This window comes from Diabrotica undecimpunctata, chromosome 2 (assembly GCF_040954645.1).
Source record: "Diabrotica undecimpunctata isolate CICGRU chromosome 2, icDiaUnde3, whole genome shotgun sequence".
Taxonomy (NCBI): Eukaryota; Metazoa; Arthropoda; class Insecta; order Coleoptera; family Chrysomelidae; genus Diabrotica; species Diabrotica undecimpunctata.
Window position 1 is genome coordinate 3,015,907 of NC_092804.1, and position 12,008 is coordinate 3,027,914.

Genomic DNA, 12,008 nt, shown 5'->3' on the forward strand with positions numbered 1-12,008 from the left:
TGTATTTGCTTGTAATATGGTTGGTCCATATAATCAAGTGTAATTGTCGTTTTATTAGCTTTCCTTTATTTTAGTTATTGTATCTGTTTTATCTTATCTGATATTTGTTAAAGTTGCCCCCAAATATTTATATTCATTTATTTGTTTTATTGAGTTGTCATTTTCTCATCTTCTAAATTTTTCATCCAGCTTTTTATCATGTAGATGATGTCATCTTGGCCTTGTGCTAAGGCTTGATCATAGGCAAACCAAAGGTTATGGATATAGTTGTCAATTTTTCTCTCATCTTTACATGTTTCCATTTGTTCCAGTTTTAATTTATATGAAGTTTGAAGGTTGGTGACGGGCAACAACCTTTTCAAAGTCCTATATTGACTTAAACTGTTCTGAGTAGTTTTGTCCAACTTTTATTCTACATCCAGTGTCTTCGTAAAGTGATTTTATGGAATTTATGTAGCTGTGTTTTTCCATTGCTCTTGGAGGACCATGATTACAATGTACAACTTGGAATTGAAAGTTGTTTTATAGAAAATGTTTCTTCTGAAATCCAAAGCTATTCCTTCATCCTTTCTTTAATGATTTTTTATATAATATACATACTTCTCTCATAGAAGGTGCAACATACCTAAATGTTTTTATTTATTTAAATCATTTTATAAAGAGATATAATGAAGCTATGTTGAGAGGAATAAAAATCAATGCAGTATAAATCAAATATGTAACAAATAATTAACAATTAACTCACAATACCAATAAACTGTGTCACCACAATGCATTAACCCTGTATTATACCATAATTCACTATTAAAAAGACTAATATGTATTCTATAGATGGATGATATATTTTATATATAAAATTAATAAAAAATTTATACAAAGAATTAATTTCATATTGAAAACACTATTCTTACAATGTACGTACAAAGAGATTCAATGTCGACAAGGTGTTGAAGTCCAAGCTGAGGCTTTACAGAATCAATCAGATTACTTTATATGTTGTATCTGTGTTGCAAATGCTGATACTCTGTAGTACAGGAAATATTAATAAACAAGCATAAGAAAACATATTATACAATAGTATTCAAAATCACTTTATTAACAATAAATATATCAAATAATCAGTAGCGCACCAAATAATCAGTAGCGTTAAATATTTGGTTTGATTTACATTGAATTGTGTCTGACCTTATGAGGATGTTGGACTAAAGGATGGACTTGTTGGCCTATAAGATGGGCTATGTGGACAATAGGTTGGACTAGTTGGATTATAGTTTGGACTAGTTGGTGAATACTTTGGACTAGTTGGCTCAGGACTGGATGGACTAGTTATCATATATGTTGGGCTACTTGGCGAATACCTTGGACTACTTAGTGAATAACGTGTACTACTTGGTGAATAACCTGGACTAGTTATCTCATAGTTTGGACTGCATGGTCTATAAATTGGTGAATTATATGGTGAATACCTTAAATATAAATCTTCCATATCAATCTCTACATCAGATAGATTTAGATCTATTTCTCTTTTTAATCTTTTGATTGCAGGACCTTCTTGAAGTTCCTCTTCATTATTGTACTCAGTATATTCGAGATATGGACCAATGGTTTCAACATTTAAGCAAAGCTTCTTCCATTTCGTCTGGTTTAATCGACTAACCACCCTAGTTGCATCATCGTGACATTTAAATATAACATACGCGAATATTAACTCTAAATGGCAATCCTCGCCCATATAAACCTTTTCGATGTTGGCTATTGAAGGGACAAATCTCTGTATATGTTGTATTAGTTCATTTGGGGTTGTACCTTTGGTCAAATTTACGAAACGGGCGCATCTTGAGCGTTTAACCATTTTCTAAATAAATAAAAACGAAAAAATTAATCTTACCAAATCGTAGATCGTTGTAATAATGTAAAAATAGGTAACTAATGCCACAATTTTAAATATTAAATAACAAATTGTAGGTTTCGTGGATGATCTTGTATTTCTTGTATATATTAATTCTTCTAATTCTAAGAAACACAAACCCATCATTTGTGATTATGACCTTTGTATTTGTAAACATCGGTACACATGATCAAAATGAATAGTTGACCTTCCAATCAAAAACCTAGAAAACTGTAAATGACTGGTAAAAAATAAAAGTACTGTCGAATGGGTAAGTGGAAAAATAAGCAGTAGATCTATACAATTTCGTAATGTCTACATTTTAGACAGAATTTTGTCAAATTCTATTACAATTATAATTTACTCATTTCACTATTTCAGCTTTGGCGATATTGACGTATGCGTTTGCGTAAATCTGTGGTTCTTTCCCTCCAACAATAACAATCTAAGGGGAATCCCCATTAGGATTTGAAATCAAAAAATTTCGGTGTCAATTGATAAAAGTGCTCTTAATTATAGATTGCTTCAACATTATCTGGTATATGTTGTACGTTATGTAAATATAAAAAGAGAAAGCTTTTAAAAAGTATATTTTGATTATATTACGTTATGAATTCTGCAATTTTTAATTTATATAAAACAAGAACGAGTAAATATTTGTTTCTTTGGTTGCAGTTGCAGTTAACTATTAGAATCTTAGACAACTTTCCTTGTCTAAGATTAGAATTTTTGGCAATTGTTGTCTGATAGATTTGGCAATCCTCAATGCACCAGTTGCCAGATTGCAACAAATGTTTGCAATTAATCTCGAAAAAGACAAATATTTACTCGTTATTGTTTTATATAAATAAAACATTGCAGAATTCATAAATTAGTATATTCAAAATGTACTTTTTAAATGCTTTCTTTCTTTATATTTGAAGCATACGACACGACATTATAAATATTTTATTTCATGGTTGACATTTGCGGCTATATTCAGCTTGTACTTTCCTTAAAGTTAACCAAACCAAATATAAATATAGGTAAGGTTATATTTTATGTAGATATAATACATTTATTGTGATTGTTAGGCAACATATATTGCGGATCCTGAAGCACAGAATAAATAACAATTAGAATGCCCACTCTCAATCTCAAATTGAGAAATCTGTGACAAGCTACGACAGAACTGTAATTTAAATTTTTAGAGATTAATAATTTAGTATATTTGAAATAATTTAATCTATTTTTCAACTAAAAGTACGAATAAAATAGTCCATATTATGTCTATAGTTGCCGTAAATAAATTAAACCGGGTTAATTTTTCTATGCACATCAGATAAAATGTCACTGAACAGCACTGATTCCACCTCAATCCAATCCCCTTGCCATTCACTTATCCACGAACCAAATAAATCCTGAGTGCCGTTAGCATAAGTATCATATCTTTTGCTTGCCCTATTTCCACCCCCAATAATTTCTGTTTCCAATTTTCAACCCCCCATAGTAATACCCTATGTGGTAGGCAAAATACTTCGTTACAATGTTAGTAGGTGGCGTTACGAGCAAACATAATATTTTATTGAAATATTTTAATACAATATAATTTGTTTAAAATATAAATAATAAAGTTACTCTATTTAATATTAAAAATACAAAAAAGTACTATGAAGCTTCGCGTTAGTCTACTGTACTGCCTACTATATCATCTTTTTTTTGTAGGTTTTCGATAGCAACCAAAAATCAATTCTGTACTCTTCACGATTTTGGACAATCCCAGAACAACCGCCCACAGTGGTGGAAAAATCAACACCAATGCCTACGCCCTATGTTCAAAAACACGCCGAAGAATCTACCTAAACAGGACACCCTTAAGCAAACACCAATTCCATTTAGGTGTTGCTCCTCTCCCGATTTTCGCTGTATTTCCAAAAAAAAGAAACGTCCAATTTTGCACGCCCTTCAAACAAGTCTTGTCCTCATGTTGTCTGAGCTTACTAGGAGTAGGAAAGATAAATAAAACACCAGCATGTCATAAAATACGGCAAAAGATTTAAGTATTTTTTATTATCTATCATATATATATTTTTTGTTTCAATAACAGTATTAACAATGTAATATAGTATATTCAATATATATTTTTAAATTTCTATTCAGAAGCCTATAGGTAAATATTTGTGTAAAAACAATTTATACATAATTTGACTTTTAAATATAATAAATTACATATTTCTGCACTACTTGCTCACCATTCTATCTTACAGCTCAAAACATCAATAACAAAAAACATTCCAACAAAACAACAAATAAGTTAAAGGGCACTAACAAAACTTACATCATGAAACAGGAAGAGTATATGTATTGACACAAGGCAAAGACAAATTTACTTAAAAAAAATTGTTTTGACTACGAAGTGATATTTTTTTTAAAGACACAAAAGTGATGGCGTTAAATTAGGTATATATATATATATATATATATATATATATATATATATATATATATATATATATATATATATATATATATATATTTATTCTATAAAACATTACAACCTTTTCAAGGACACGTCGCTCCTCAGCTTGAGAACAAGAGTTCGAGATAACGTGGCTGGTCGAAGTGTTTGCATTAAATTATGGTGTCATTCTATAATAAACTTTCTGTTTAGGTGGGATATAACTTCTTAGAACAACAAAATTTATATGCCATGAACACATACTTCAACAAACCAGCAACCCAAAAATGAACGTGGATATCTCCCGATAAAAAGACGAAGAACGAGATCGATCGCTTCTTGTGTGGAAACAAAGACAGTTTTGAAGATATAACTGCTCTCAATCGATTCACAACTGACAGCGATCATCGCCTTTTAAGAGCAAGGATTCTTGTTAAACAGATGAAAACCAGTAGAAACAGGCCACATAATTATTGTAATCAGAGAGATCAAACTAAAATGCGACAGAAGGGAGATGAGTACAGAGAAGTCTTAAGAAAAGAATTTGTAGAACATTATCAACAAGAATATTCCGACATGAACACAATTAATAAAGAAATGCAACGAAAGCTCTTGAAATCAGGACTGACTGTTGCAAAGAAAACGAAAAATAAAGAAGACGGAATAAGTGATGGAACAAAACGGTTGATGGAAAAGAGACGCAAATGGAGCTTCGCAGGACACAATGCCTGACTGAAGGATAAAATATGGAACCACGAAATACAACAATGCAGACCATGGTTAGGAAAGAGAAGCAGAGGAAGACCACAAATGAGATGGACTGATGATATTAAGACGCTTGGAGGACACAACTGGAAGCAAGTGGCGCAAAATAGAAAACACTGGATTGATTTGGAGGAGGCCTACGTCGAAAGTTGGATTACTTAAGGCTGAGGAAGAAATAAAGAAACAATGAGGAACCGGTGTAGAGCGATACTTGAACCGAATAGTTGTAGAGAATACTTTGGAACAGTTAGCCAGTGAAGTAAATGATCTACAAATGATGCTAAGTTCAAGCAGATTCGAATGATCTTGATTCGAGTAATGAGAATAATTTAACACCCTGAATTTATTGTCGGGATTAGGTGGGTACATCCTATCCATTAGACTGACCGGGTTTATCGACCACGTGATCTAAATGACCAACGAGAAGGTAACGTGGTCGATTAGAAACCCGGTCGTCACGATCCCGGTCCATTGGAAAGATATGCAGCGATTACTTTGCGTCAGTTTTCTCTTTCGCACTGGGGGAACGGGCCTGTATTTCAACAGTCAGTCTATTTGTATTATATGTCTATGATCCTACCTAACGTAACATAACTTAATCTCTAAAGACAAGTTAATTTTGTGACAATTCTGACGTTTTAGGTAAAATTATAGTTTCCTTCAACCAGAATGTGGTTCTGATTAATGTATCTAGCTTTATAATAGATTGATTCAAAAATTAGTATTCTAACATTGCACCTAAGCATATAAGCAATCCTTGATGATTTGGCTTTCCTATAAGATTGGAAAAGGCAGCACAGAAATAGCGTTACAGAATACAAATCTGAAAATCAAAAGGGAGGGCAGCCAAACCTTTCTGCATAATGCAATAAATTGACGAACAAGACTGTTCCCATTCGAAACATTACATTTGAACACGAAGGGGGAACAAAAGATGGGAATCTGGAAGAGGAAACTCCTCGGAAAAATCGTAAGAGCTACACAAGTAGTAGAAATAGGATTTAATTTAGATATAAACTAAGACAGAAAATTAAGATTTGTGGAGTAATTATGAGTGTCGACGAAAAGGACAAAAACAAGGAAGACGAGACCGGTTCGACCACGAAAAGGAAGGGCAGACGCAGCTCAAAGAGATATCGAAAAGCAGATTGAGGAGAACAAGTGAAGTATTAAAAAAAGTGGAAAAATCTAGTCAAGGATTTCAAAAGTAAGGGCAATCAATCTTCAAAATAGAAGTGAAACTCGACACTAGGTATAAATTAGTACCACTCCTTCAACTTGTTTGTAGAACTGGTAAAATAACTAATGTCGAGTTTTATGAACCAACATTTAATATTTGATGAATGCAGATATTACCTTATGTCAATACAATTATAAGTTTGTACAACAGCCCCGTACTACACTAAAATTATTATGAAAAACCCTCAATTTTTAAATTACTTGCATAGACTTACCAGTAATTCGTTAAAATTCACCATGAAAATCAGGGTATTATAGCACAAACTTTCTCGTGTGATTTTGTAGACAATGCAATTTTTTTTACGGTATCTACATTGTTTACTTTTATCGAGTTTCTATAATTGTTACTTTCATTGTGGTAATTTACACACTGTGCAAAAATGTTAATGTTAATTTTATAATACATCATTTTCTAAGAGTTTGGCAAAAAGATTTTTCGAGTTACTTAAGTTGTATGTTCACCATTGAATGACCAGCAAAATCTCTTGATTTATTAATATTCGAGAAAGCTACATGCTAGAAAGTTACTTTAGGTTTTGTGCATATTATGTAACACGTTAACCACCAAGTATGCTAAAGTAGAAGCCATAGTTAGAATGCAGTGCAGGTAAGATAGACAATGTATTTCTTACGGGAGAACGGCTGACCACGTTGCCGGTTTGCCGCGAGCGGCGCATCAGGACGGGATTTAAGAATCTTAGCACTGGAATATACGCGCACAGAACAATTGCCTACGAAGAATGCTGAATGAATGGCTAATCGAAAAACCCAATGTAACTACAACCTTGGGTATACCTTTGCTTGTTAAGTTCAAAGCTACCATACATTTCAAACCTTAAAAAAAACTTTTTTTGCACATAGTAACAAAAAACACCACTATGTTACTAGCAAAGTTTTTTAATATTCTAACTCTACAATTCTAAGTTACGGTAAGATCAATAATGTTTTAATAGATAATATATGGTAGCTAATTATAATTTATTCTCTTTCAGCCCTGAAGAAGCCAAATTAATTCTCTTTGGCGAAAATATATCGTGTATAAGTATTTATGAGGCATTAGAATTAATTTGTTTTTTTTTTGTTTATTCTCTTATTTAACTCAGTTAAATTAATGAATAAAAATTTTTGAAACGAAGCGCGTACGGTCCTGATTTCTCAGTCTACCACACACCTACCTCCGTGACGACATGAGTGGAATCACTACGCGCCGTGCAGCATTCTAACTGTGGCTCCTCTACTATAGTATAAATTTTTCCCCTTGTGCCAATTTGTTTTTGGAAGCATAGCTTTCTTATCGCGGGCTACGGACAGAATGCATTGATCGATGCAATGGATTGAGCCGAAATGTGAAAAAATAAAAACAAAAGAATCGCAATGTAACTACAGATCGCGCGTCCACACACTACGTTGAGTAGGAAACGCAGTCCCATCCGAATTTCTTAATAAAACAAACTAAAGTAAAGTAAAATAAAATTAAAATACGAAAATAATAGAACATTGACTCGAATCGAGTTGAATTGCATCGAATCGAGTCAAATCGAATGGAATTGAATTAAATTAAAACCACCGTACGTAGACGATAAAAAGGCTATGCTTTCCCTCTTCGGTCACTCCCGGAGTGCCAAATCCCGTTTTTATTTTATTATAGTACTGAAGCCCATATGTTGGGTCAAGTAGCCTGGGCGGCTCTTTCGTTTGTGAACCGCATATTTGTTCACGTGGCACTTAACGTGTTAAAAATACTGTACTGAATTTTACACTTCGTTTATTAACGAAAATATTGATTAGGAAAAAAAATATAGATACGTGAGAAATAACGTAAAAAGAATTAAGAAACGTCTAAAAAGCGTCAAGATCATTGACAGTTCATTTAAATTTGTCGAGAAAACGTCAAATTTTTTCAAATAAATATTGGAAAGTCTCAAAAATGTGTTAAATTCGAAGTCGGAGAAGCGTAAAACTGAAGAGAAAGAGTCAAAAATGAAGAAAACGCGTGCAACAGTTGACTCTTGGTGTTTCGGCGCATTTTAATGCTTCCTCGAAGATTTTCTGATACAATGTGTTAACCAGTATAAAAAAGCAAATTAAACCCACCAAAAATGTCGTAAAAAGTGTTAAGAAACAGCGTCAAAATCATCGAAAATTAATTGAAACGAGTCAAAAAAACGCCAAGTTTGTCGAAAAACATTGGAAAGTGTCAAAAATGTGTTAAATTTGTCGGAAAAGTATGGGAAAGCGTCGAAAATTCATCAAATAATCGGATAACTAAAGAGAAAGACTCAAAAATAAAGAAAACGCGTCAAAAGCGCAACAACATCATGTCAAGGTCATGATATTTGACTCATTTTGACTAACTTTCTCATCTTTGGACGTGTTTAAACGCTTTTTAATGCTTCCTCAAAGATTTTCGGATACAATGTGTTAACCAGTACAAAAAAGCAAATTAAACCTACCAAAAAGGTCGTAAAAAGTGTTAAGAAACATCTATACAGCGTCAAAATCATCGAAAATTCATTGAAACGAGTCAAAAAAAACGCCAAATTTGTCGAAAAACATTGGAAAGTATCAAAAATGTGTTAAATTTGTCGGAAAAGTATGGGAAAGCGTCGAAAAAGCATTAAATAGTCGGATAACTAAAGAGAAAGACTCAAAAATGAAGAAAACGAGTCAAAAGCGCATACAACACCAAGTCAAATACATTACATTTGACTCATTTTATCTGACTTTCTCCGTTTTGGACGTGTTTTAACGCTTTTTAATACTTTCTCTAAATATTTTTAAGATTTTCTGATATATTTCAATGATTTGATTATTTTGATGATATTTTGGGGCCTTTTCTACACTTTTTCGTTCCTTTCGACAATTATGACGGTTTTTTGTTACATTTTCTACCCTTTTGACGCTTTGCCTTCTTTTGAAGCAATTTTAGAAGCTTTTAAGCTTTTTCTTTGATTTTGAAACTCTTATGTCGCTTTTGCGTCTCTTTTTGGTAGTTTTCCATCGATATTTTTCTTCAATATGGATGCTTTCGGCCCATTTTTTTTCTTGATACAACTTTCTTGATATGTTTGAAGGCTAAAGAAGATAGCATTCATAGGTTAGTAAAGTATTGTCTACTAAAAGGAACGAATATATTTAAAAAATGTCAAAATAGTCAAAAATCGCTGAAAGAAAGCATTGAAATTGTGTCAAAAGCGCCAAAAGAAACGCTATCATTTCAGTTTTTTTTTCTGCTTTCCATAACGCGATTATGAGGCTGTCGCTTTTTCGACTCTCTTATACATTTTGGCCCTTCTCGGTCCTCTTTGATGCTTTTTGTAGTAATTTTTCGTACATGTTGATGCTTTTTAGACACTTTCACTGTGTTATTAGACGATTTTGATGGTTTTTATCATTTTCTATTTTAACCTTTTCTCTTTTTTGAAATTATTCATTTGAAACTTTTTTTATGATTTCCAATAGTTTTTCGACGTGTTTTGACACTTTTCAATGAGCTTTTTAGACTATTTTGGCGGTTTTTTCTTATCATCATAAGCTTTTTAAATTTTTTTTGTCGCACGTCGCAAAGTTTCTTGACCAATTTGACTTACTTTTTGACGCTTATTCGACAACTTTGACATTTTTAACGATTTTTCTCTTGCTTTTTTGACTGTTTTCGGAATTTTTAATACGTAACCTTGAACGCACAATTTCTGTTAGTGATGAAGTGGCCTAGTATCTACTTAAATAAATATGTAGAAAAATAATAAAACACAAATATCTTGTTTTTCTTCTTGTGTCATCTTAATATCAGCCAAATTTTTTGTTTTTCCTCCCTCTTTTTACTTTGTTGTGGTCCATTCTGCAGATTTGCAGACGGATATATGGTTTTTGACATTTAGTGTTTACTTTGGGGATTCTTTAATATCCTATGCCACGTAAATATATCCAGAAATTACTAATAACAGCAAAAATCTTTGTAAATACAATATGTTGTTAATAAGAAAAAAATAAACATTATGTCATCCTATCCATATTCTAACTATTAACTTTTTTCCATTTACCAAAAATTCCAAAACTATTTTATGCACAATTAATAAAAAGTAATAAAAGTGAGTGTAAAATAAAGTAACATACGCTTTTTGAGAAAAATCAGTACAGCATTATTATTTTTGACAATAAATTTACCAAATCGGTAAAAGTAAGTTTTAAAATTCTAGAAAACTAAAAAAATCTCAAAATATTAATCAAAATTTGTATTTTTTGCTATATTTTTCTTGAAAGTACAATTAATGATGAAATTATTGGAGCCACTTAATAAAATTGAATTCATAGTGAAATGTAAATTTTCACAGGCTTCTTGCTTGTCTCCTCCTAAAAACAGAAACATTCTGTTACATCAATTACAGCTCATGGGCGAATAAAGCAATCTTTTTCAACGTGTAGCTCTGAAAAAGAAGCCTTTTGGCCATCGCGGAAAAACAGTACCATCAGCCAGAGATCATAGAATTTGATTACAAAAATACTACAACTATTCCAGGGTTTCTTTTCGAATAAATCAACATGAATAAAACTGGATTTGTGTGATGACTAATAGAAAACAGGTCAAAATTATGTCCAAACATCCGCTAGAAGTCCCAGAAACATTCCATGACAGTCTTCAAATAAAAATGGCTGCCCAGTATTGTTCCAGAGCACTTTAAAATACTACAAATTAGACTGATATCATTCTGAATAAATTATAAGGTATTTTAAATATTAAAGCACTGCTCTGAAACCTTTAAGACAGTTCTGACGCTCTTGGGAACTCATAAAAAAAGGCACTCTATTCCACGACAATCACCTCACAATCCATACTGCCCTGAAGTAATTCAGAGTCTCCCTAAAAATATTACAGATTAACCTAAGATCGCCAGAACCCCTAAAACATTCCATACCTGTCATGAAAACTTCTATGACTGTTCTCAGGTCCCTTATAACCCCCATAAATATTCCATAACAGTACCAATAAAAACCTGTATTACCAAGAAGAAGAATGCTGTAAACTTCTTTTTCTTTTTTTTGTATCGATGTTTCCATTGTATATTCTCCATTTTTTTAAAATATGAAAGTATTTTCCAAAAGAATTACAAACAATTATTCACGACACTGTTTCTCTTCGTTTTTACGAGTTTGTGACAAAAAACCGTCATCGGTATTAAAAATGTCATTATAGAGTTGTAAACAACTTATTTGAGGTTATGATCAGTTTTACCGAGCGGCTCTAATAATTAATTCATCGTAGAACAAATAAGTAACCACGGATTACTTCCTTAGTGTACCCAACAATCATTTATAGTGATTGCAATCTAAATTTTAAAAATATTCGGTTATATATATTTAAGTACCCGAAAATGTATCACGTATACCACACTCGTGCGCAAAAACCTTAATTTTGTACGCGTTTAGTACCAAAAATTGCCTATAAATAATATAGAAATATTTCATTCCAAAATATTCTATTAAAGATCGAAAATTTAGAAGACAAGAAAATCTAAAATGTGCAAAATAAGTATAAATTAATATTTGATCGGAAAATTTTTAATTTTGTCCGACGTCACTCCGAGGATAACGAAAGATATAAAAGGGAAATTCATGACAGATGACATGAGAGTAATCTTATTATGAAACAACGAAAAGAGCTCCTGTCACTAAACAAAA

General features: G+C 32.1%; 1 long non-coding RNA gene across 1 annotated transcript; it reads right to left on the reverse strand.

Moving 5' to 3' along the window:
• Window positions 1-819: 819 nt before the first annotated feature.
• On the reverse strand, window positions 820-2,236 carry LOC140434078 (uncharacterized). The gene is made up of 2 exons (XR_011950021.1): window positions 2,097-2,236; window positions 820-1,855 (listed from the first exon to the last, which is right to left on the reverse strand). It is a non-coding gene; the product is annotated as an uncharacterized lncRNA (long non-coding RNA).
• Between the last annotated feature and the right edge of the window lie 9,772 nt (window positions 2,237-12,008).